Source organism: Neomonachus schauinslandi, chromosome 16, assembly GCF_002201575.2.
Source record: "Neomonachus schauinslandi chromosome 16, ASM220157v2, whole genome shotgun sequence".
In the NCBI taxonomy this organism is placed as follows: domain Eukaryota; kingdom Metazoa; phylum Chordata; class Mammalia; order Carnivora; family Phocidae; genus Neomonachus; species Neomonachus schauinslandi.
In genome coordinates this window covers 24802715-24812084 of record NC_058418.1, presented here as the reverse complement: position 1 = coordinate 24812084, position 9370 = coordinate 24802715, and the positions used below count along the sequence as shown (strand labels likewise).

The 9370-nt window shown below is 45.7% G+C and overlaps 1 protein-coding gene across 1 annotated transcript in view; it reads left to right on the top strand.

The window, feature by feature from the left end:
* Window positions 1-8887: 8887 nt before the first annotated feature.
* The window catches only part of SIAH1 (siah E3 ubiquitin protein ligase 1), a 30089-nt gene continuing 29606 nt past the window's right edge, over window positions 8888-9370 (top strand). The window contains exon 1 of the mRNA XM_021705832.1: window positions 8888-9180. The gene's annotated coding sequence lies outside the window, so the exon portion shown is untranslated. The remainder of the gene's footprint in view (window positions 9181-9370) is intronic.

Genomic DNA, 9370 nt, shown 5'->3' with positions numbered 1-9370 from the left:
GCAACAGTGGCCCAAATAACCTTCGTGGTACAGACACTTTTTCGAAGCCAGTGGAAGTCTTGCCAAATTAAAGAATGTCAGGATGAGATACTATGAATATCAGTTTCCTTCTCTTTGGCAGTGGAGAGGATTAATTAAATGCTTGTGAAGTGCTTTGAAAGTTTAAGCTGTTAAGAATTATTGTTCTGTGTAATAGGGAAAAAATAGAATTCTTGGCTCATTAAAGCGGTAATGTTGTAAGCTTGGCTGCTCTTCTCTGGGTATCTTTGAGAGCTACATTTTTATTAAAAGAAAGAAAGAGGAGAAATGTGTCTATGAATACACATTACACGTGCTGGAAAGTCAGCTGGGTTTATCAGTGTTTCTGTTGACTAGGAGATGAACTGCAAGAAGCTGTTTCTTATTGACTACCAAAGAGACAGTTACGAAGAAGCAATTGTTCAAATGTGTGGGGACAGCCTCCCTAAAATATTAGCAGACAGGCATTTGCTTTCTCTCGAGGGACGAAAAGGCTGTGAGATTCTGTGCATGCAAACACGCAGCTCAGTGAGCTTTGATGGTCTCTTCCATCTTAACATGACTAAACCAGGCAGACATCCCTCTGCCTTCACTTCACCCAGGGACGTTTTTTGCTTTGTTTCCAGATGTTCTGTGATATCTGAAAGGGCGCCATCCTCCGTGGGCTCTCACTTCTCTTTCCATCTTTATTGACTGAGGACTTACACTTCCTTTCACGTCTGTACGAGCTTCCTAGGGCTGCTGTAGCAAATGACTGTAAAGTCAATGGCTTCAAACAACACAAATGGATCTTCTTACAGTTCTGGAGGTCAGAAGTCTAAAATCAGTCTCACTGGGGCTCACGCCAAGGTGTCGGCAAGGCTGGTTCCTTCTGGAGGCTCCAGGGGAGAATCTGTTTCCCTGCCTTTTCAGCTTTCTGGAGGCCGCCTGCGTTTCCTGGCTCCGGGCTCTTTCCCAGCACCACCCTGATCTCTGCTTCTGTCCTCACATGTCCTTCTCTCTGACTCTCCTGCTTGCCTCTTTCCTGTTTAAAAGACCCTTGTGATTATATTGGATCCACTGGGACAGTCCAGGATGATCTCCTCTCAAGATCCTCAACTCAACCCCCATCTGCAGAGTCCTTTTTGTCCTGTAAGGGGACACAGTCACAGTTCTGGAGATTAGCTTATGGGTGTTTGCCGGGCTGTTATTCTGTCTGCCGCCGTGCCCATCCCCCAGCCCCTTTCTGTTGTTTTCTGTCTACCCCAGCCAAGCCCTGTCCTAAATGTTTCAAGTGGATTCACTCATTTAATCTTCACAACCACCCTCGAACAGAGGTCTGTTATTATAGATGAGCAAACTAAGGCAAAAAGGTTAAATTACTTGCCTAGTGTCTCTAACTTAGTACCATCTAGAACTCAGAGATTTTGTCCTTAAAGACTTTTCATTGTCTTTATTGCTTTTAATTATAAAAGCAACACAATATAGGTGAATAAAGGGGACACCTGGGTGGCTCAGTCAGTTAAGCATCCGACTCTAGATTTTGGCTCAGGTCATGATCTTAGGGTGCTGAGATTGAGCACCGTGTCGGGCTCCACTCTCAGCACAGTCTGCTTGTCCCTCTCCCTCCTCCTCAGCTCCTCCTCCAGCTCATGCATTCTCTCTCTCCCCCTCTCAAATAAATAAATAAAATATTTAAAAAAATAATAATTCAAATGAAAGCCAGTCTCCCTCTCCTCCACAACATCTTCATCTGGATCCCCTGCTCCTAGTGGCCCTCTGCAATTTTAGTGCTTCTAGTAGTCACCACTATACCCTACATGTTATACACATGCCTTAATTTTTTAACTAACATATAGTTGTACGTAGTTGTCTAGATAACATATACTTTTATTAATTCTAAAATTATTAAAATGAGAATCCTGAATTTAAAAAGAATTCATGGGTAAACCCCTAGAGATCAGCTAACTTAGTTGAAACACACAGGCACAGAGCAAAGAGCAAAGGTTTTGGAGCCCCGAGGACCTGGTTGTTAACTTTCACTCCACCACTTATTAGTGCATGACCTGGAAAAAACTATTTACCCTCTCCTGAATTTCAGTTCCCTCATCCTGAAAATGTATCCTTCATACATACTCTTAGTTGTAAATGAAGTAACCTGTACTTTAAGCAAGTTAGGAGTTCAATAAATGCTAGTTCTTCCAAGAAAGAAGGAAAAGGTATCTGCTAACAATGAGTGAAAACATGGACCAAAAAAATGGTAAATAGATTCTGTTGGCAGCCAGAGTTTTTCTTTTTTTTTTTAAGATTTTATTTATTTATTTGAGAGATAGAGTGAGAGAGAGCACAAGCAGGGTGGAGGGGAGGGGAGGGGTAGAGGGAGAAGCAGACTCCCCTCTGAGCAGGGAGCCCGATTTAGGACTCCATCCCAGGGCACTGGGATCATGACCCGAGCCGAAGGCAGATACTCAACCGACTGAGCCACTCAGGCCCCGGCAGCCAGAGTTTTTATGGACATTATCCTTGTCTCATATTTCTTCGCTTAATGAAAATTTTGAGGGCTCTCTCTGTGCCAGGCACTGTGCTAGGTCTTCATGGGGACACAGTGGTGAATGTGTCATGCCCCTGCCTTCCAAAGGCGTGTTGTACTCCTTAGCACGTAACAGGAGCTCAACATATAATTTTTATTTTTATTTATTTATTTATTTTAAAGATTTTATTTCTTTATTTGACAGAGAGAGAGAGCACAAACAGGGGGAGTGGCAGGCAGAGGCAGAGAGAGAAGCAGGCTCCCCACAGAGCAAAGGAAGCTTGATGTGGGACTCGATCTCAGGACCCTGGGATCATGACCTGAGCCGAAGGCAGTCGCTTAACCAACTGAGCCACCCAGGCGCCCCTCAACGTATAATTTTTAAAGAGGCTAGATCCTGATGACTATAAAGAAAAGATTTGGATCCTTGGAAATGATTGTGTATTGCGAGGTGGGGGTTGTGGAGAAGAGGCAAGGGTGGGCAGGGATTAGAGCCAAAGCACTGGGACTTGCCACCGTGCCCATCCCAATTAGTATACTAATTGCATTTCATTGATTTAAGGCTGACATTTGGAAAGTAATTGTTGTTAATATCACCTACACCCACAGACCACCAGGTGCACTCGAGCCTACATGATTTTTCTAGCTTCTTGCAAAATTTAGTGTCTAGCATGTCATCTTTTTCCTGAAGAAATAGATTAAATTCAAGGAGAAAACAGTGGTGGGCAAATGCATTTCCTGACCATTTCAGCTTTTGGGAACTTTCTACAGTTAGTCCCAGTCACCTTTTTGGATGTTCATGCTGTGTCTCCAATTTTTTCTCCACCATGTTTGGCAGAATTTGTTTTGGATGCTGTTTAAGAAGTTCACTATCCAGACAGTGAATGACTGGCAACAGCTGTGTCTGATAAAGAAAACATTGTTTCTGCTCTGCTTCAGGCATGTCTGACATGTTGGGGACCTGCTTTCCTTTGCAAAGCTGATAGGAATCTATTTGGGGAGGGAGGAGTGCCTCCCGGTTTCAGGCCAAGAAATGTTCTCGGTTTGGCTAGCAGCAGAGCTAAGCTTGGAAGGAAATGCTAACGTCTTCAGAGCTATCCACCTAAGCTGAATGGTAAATGGGTATTGATGGTCTAACATAAGAGCTGTTAGTGGTAGTTTCCTGGGCAGGAGATATCTATGATTACCTGGAAACAAACAGCCCATCAGCGATCCAGAAGTGATGGGTTTGGTCTTGTGAACCGGTCTGTTGTAAAACGACTATATTGATGTTAGACACTTGAAAACATCTTTACTGTCTTAAACTAGTTTTGCCCACTTTGACAATGTTATCTGGGATTGTGTATATTCCATGCAAAGGAAAATTTGCTTTGACTATTTAGAAGACAGTCTGTGTTCCTTGAATGACACACATTCATCAAATGAGTCAGTGAATTAGTAGAGGCTTGATGGAAGAGAAATTTGAAATATGGGCCTTCCAAAAATTCAGGGATTGCAGAGACCTATTCAGAAATCTACTAATTAGAGCAGCAGTAGGACAAGGACTAAACAAAGGCAGGATTTGTGCTTTGGGAAAAGGGCACTGGTAACTGGGGGAAGGGAAGGCTATGCGAAGTGAGGCTAAAGCTTTGTGCTTTTGGGAGCATTTGGAAAGTTACTATAGCATTGTATGGTACTGGAGGGATGATATGGAGTGTATCTGATATATATAAATATATATCTGTATATCTGATATATATAAAATATAACAATATAAAATATATGTAATTTGAATATATATAATTTGAGTTCATGTTTCTTCTTTCTTTCTTTCTTTCTTCTTTTTTTTTTTTTAGAGAGGGAGAGAGAGAGAGGAGGGGAGGAGGGAGAGTGAGAATCTTAAGCGGGCTCCTCGCTGTGCATGTGGGGCTCAATCTCACAACCCTGAGATGGTGACCTGAGCCGAAATCAAGAGTCAGATGCTTAACCGACTGAGCCCACCCAGGTGCCCCCTGAATTCGTGTTTTGGTTTTTTTTTTAATGTTTAAAAAATTTTTATTTTTTAGAGAGAGAGCCAGGGGTGGGGAGGGGCAGAGAGAGAGACAGGGAGAGAGAGAATCTCAAGCAGGCTCTATGGTCAGCACAGAGCCCAAAGTGGGGCTTGATTCCACAACCCCAAGATCACAACCTGAGCTGAAGTCAAGAGTTGGTCACTCAACCAACTGAGCTACCCAGGCGCCCCTGAGTTCATGTTTTTTTGTTTTTTTTTTTTAAAGATTTTATTTATTTGACAGAGAGAGATAAAAAGGGAATACAAGCATGGGGGAGCTGGAGAGGGAGAAGCAGGCTCCCCGCTGAGCAGGGAGCCGGATGTGGGGCTGGATCCCAGGACTCTGGGATCATGACCCCAGCAGAAGGCAGATGCTTAACGACCGAGCCATCCAGGCGCCCCTGAATTTGTGTTTCTTAAATTAAGTACACTGGTGTGCCCAGAGATCTGGCTAAACAGGTGTGTCTGAGTGCTTTTAATTCATGGAACAGTTTAAAAATAGCCACGTAAGAGAGTGTGCGGTGAGGAAGAGTGTGTTTGCATGTGTATATTTTTAGAGAATTCCCATGTGAAGGAAATAATGATATCTAATTTTGAACATGGTTTAATTGTTAAAAATCATGTACCAATAGAGTAAGTCAAAACACATTCTACTTATTCTATCTGCTCCTACTTCATCTCTTGGGTAGCGTCTCGCCAGGCACCATGAAAAGACTAATTGTCATTGTTATCTGACCTATATTAAGTATCAAGTTGTTATGAATTCATACAAGATCCCAAAGTATAGATGTGTTGTCAGTGTCTGATTTATTCGTAAGTAGGAAAGAGGAAAATCAAGTTGCTTACTTTCACCAGAGCACTTACAAGGGGTCAGCTACGGGACTAGCACTTTATGTCCCATTGGAGTAGATGGAATTGTCATTTGATGTGATTTGAGGGGGATAGGAAGGCTCCCTACCCTGAAATATTTTCCCCACATGGCCTGAAAATATCCAGCACTCATCCCGAAGTATCATCAAGTAGAGCACTACTGGGGTTGGCTTTACAGTTTATCAAACACTTTTCTACAGATTAACTGTCCTGGAAGTAGAGCTGTCTTTCTATTCAGAAACAGATGCCTAATTACTTCACAATTGGGCTATTTTCCTTCAAGGGTTTCACATTTATAGTAGTGATGTGCGTGCCCCACCTACCCTCCATTCATACCTCCAGTAGGAACGAACTAAATCAGATTGAACCCTTCCTAAATCTGGTTAAGATTAGTGGAGATGAAATTAATCAAATGAGATTAGTTTTGCATAAGCAGGAAGCAGGAGAAGGAAGAAGTAATTTTGACTCTTCTAGCAGAGAGTGGGCGCCAACCAAGTCAAGGAAGGCAAGTGTGAAAATTCCAGGGGCAGAAGTTGCTTCTGAGCGGCTGACGTAAAATTTTCAACAATTCGAGATTGGTGTGTGGTGTCTCCAGGGAACACTTTGTCCTGGGAACCCCTGCAGCTTAAAAGAATCTACCAGTTAATAAGGTGACTTCCCTTCTGTCAGCAGTGGGCCAGGTGAGACTGTTATTTTCAGATGGACAAAATGCTGTTGGAGAAAAGAAGGGACAGGGATATGAGGGAGCCAAAAATTTGATTCTGGCAAAGCAGGGTATTTGGAACTTTGTCATATTGGCAAGTTTTCTTTGGTTAATGCCCATTGTACTGTTTGCAGAGGCCAAGAGGTTCTGGGGAGCAATAGTCCAGTGCTTCTCTTCCCCCTTAGATCCAGAAATTGATCACTTGTATCCTTTACAATCCCGTATGAGGCCACGTGACTATTCCTAGTGCATCACCTGTGAACATGGAAAAGTTACCTCCAAACTGGAGGGAAACTGAACTTTGTTGACCTTATAACTCCCCCAACCTCCAAAATATGTGAGAGGAAACTGCAGTTTAAATAATGTAATTACGAATACTATAAAATTATATTTTGTGCAAGTACTGGTGGGCATTTATATGTACATACCTGGTATGGGATTGTATAAACACATAATGTAGACCATAATTTATGGGCAATTCAAAGGATTTTTAAGGGTTATTTTGATTACACTTATATTTTTCTTTATGGGTAAAGTTTAGAACTTAACCCTGGAAAGATGTGACGCCTCGGCTCTTCGTTCTTCTTCACATCCTATCTTCCCTAAATCTAACGATTTCACTCCAGATCCAACTGTCTGTCCGACACCCTCCTCAACACGCTCTTTGCCACCTTTTGGTTCAGGCCGTCACTTCTTGCCTAGACAGAAGTGTGCTCCCTAGTCAGCCTTCACTCATTTTGGCCAATCTCCTCAGTCAAGCCCTACATCCCTATCACATTCAGTCTTGGACATTCTCTTTTGTGATTGTGCCTTCATATATTTTACCACAGCTTGGAAAGCCTTTCCATCTTCCTCTGGACAACTCTTACCCATAAGCCAAGGCCCGGTTCCGACTTTATCCCTCAGTGAATCCTTTCTTGGCCTCACCAGTCTGAGAAGTATTGTTCATTACATAATTTGGATACTTTGGCCCACCAAGCCCATCTCTGTCTGTACCTCATCGACTTCATCATTGTCTGTACCATATTCCTGTGCCTTGTGCCCCATTGGTCCCTTCCCTGTTCCCCCAAGGGAAAAAACCCACAGTAGAGACTGGTTTTCAGTTCCTGCAACAGGGCAGGCTTCTTACCATACAGGCTTTCCTCTGAAATGCTTTTCCTTTTACTCAAGTCTTCCACTTACCCCACAACCTGGTTAATTTCTTCTAAAACTTCGGTTCTTACTCAGTCACCTATCCTATATTATCTACCTGGCCAGTTAAATACCTTCTTGGCATCAGGCACCTTTTTCTTTCTTTTGTAACATTTTTCACAGTGGTAGTTATATATTTGTGAGGTTAATGTTTGTGTACCCCATTGGATACTCTGAAAACAGGACTAGTGTCTCTGTATTCTTAGAACCTAGCACTGTGCCTGGCATTGGTGAAATGAATGAAGAATAAATAAGTGAATGTCTCCCTGACTAGGTAAGCTCCATGCGTGTCCAAGCACAGTGTATGACAGAACATATTAGAATTGCTATGTAGGTATTTATTGTCGAAGGAGTGAATGATATAACACCAATAATAACTGTACATAACTCACCCAAGTTCATCTGACTTGGGCTTTGGGGACCAGCATATTAGTAGTGTATTGGTAGTACAGCTTGCAGCTAAGAACAAGTGTAGTCTTTTACTTTCCCAACCTCAAGAAACGCTGGCTCTGCTAATGGTTGCAGAGAAAGACAGCAGGCACAATAAGCAAAATATTAGGCTGAGGAGTAGAGGTATCAACACACAACACTCTACACATTTGTTGAGAAGCCAGAAATTAGCAGTTTGCATCAGTATCTAAAATAACTTTGTGTCTTTGGCTTTGGAGCTCAAACTTTGAGTGTGTTCTCAGTGGAGTGCTTACATTAAAAACTTACCAGCCAAAAAGCTTTCCTATTGGTGAGGAGTTTGGAGATAATGGAAGGACTACTCCCTGGATGGTTTCTAGTATCTCATGTAAAAAGTACCTTTTAAGTTTTCACATAGAATAGTATTTTTATGGAGGCTCTTACATGGAAATCCAGTTTGTAAATGTTCTCAGACACTGGCATTTGCTCAGATATATACGTTGTACCCATCAAAGAACTGTGAATGGTATTTTCCTTTTATTTTTTATTTAAAAAGAAACGCAGAGTCCCACGAGTGAGACTTCCAGATGAGTGAGGACACAGGGGGCAAAGGCGTGCTTTCCACACTACCTATTTGTCAGCTAAAATAAGCCTTTGAAACTCGTCCCGCTTTCGCTGAAGCGCGGCTCAAACCTAAGGGAGGGGCTTGGACTTCTCATTTAGGGGTGGGGTCCCGGTCGGTGGCCATCGCAGCCGGTTTCTTTCCCTTTGGGAAAGAGTGGAGTTAGGAAGGGCCGGTGGAGGCGCTGTGTGAAACCAGCAAACCAGACCCGACGGGCCGAAAATAGGAGGCGAGGGCGCAGGACGACCAGTTGGGCGGCGGAACAAAGCCCCGCGGGGGGGCGCGCGACCAGAGTTCCGTGACGCGGCAGGCAAGCGCCAGCTTCTCCCCGGCAGGGACAGTTGCAGGCAAGAACGTGACGTGCCCGCGTTTGTTGGGCGCGAGCTGTTAGTCACCGCAACGGTAACCGAAGAGCCGAAGCGCCAACCGCCACCCTCGAACACCCGCACCGTGATGCCCGCGCGGGTCGCCGCCGGCCGGGCGAGCGCCTGTGCGCTTGCGCGCCCGCGGGAAGCCCCGCCCCCTCCGGGCTGCCGGCGCGCGGGGCCGCGCCTCCTCATGGCGGCCGCCGCAGTGTGTGGTATTTAGCGGGGGCGCGCGGCGGGCTCGAGGACGCGCGAAACGGCGGCGGCGGCGGCGGCGGCCAGGGGGGAGCCGGGGCGGCCGTTGCGGGGCGCGCTCTCGAGCGGTGGCGGCGGCGGCCCAGGGTGTCCCGTCGGTGCCGGCACAGGGAAGAGGCGGTGGCGCTGCCCGCGGTGGCGGGGGTTGGCGGCGGCGACGGAGCGCGTTTGAGCCAGGACCGGGGTCCGAGGCGCGCTCTCCGCCTACAGGTAAGTGGGGCCCGGCCTGGAGGGAGGAGCCGGCCGCGAGGGGCTCTCCGGGAGGAGGACGCCCAGGCCCGGTAATGGCGGCGGGCGGGAAGGGCGGTGGGGCCGGGGTGCGCCGCCCGGGCCGGGGCACGGGCAGCCCCCGGCGCCGGGCGCCTTTGTCTCGGCCCGAGCCCGGCCGCCCGGCCGAGCG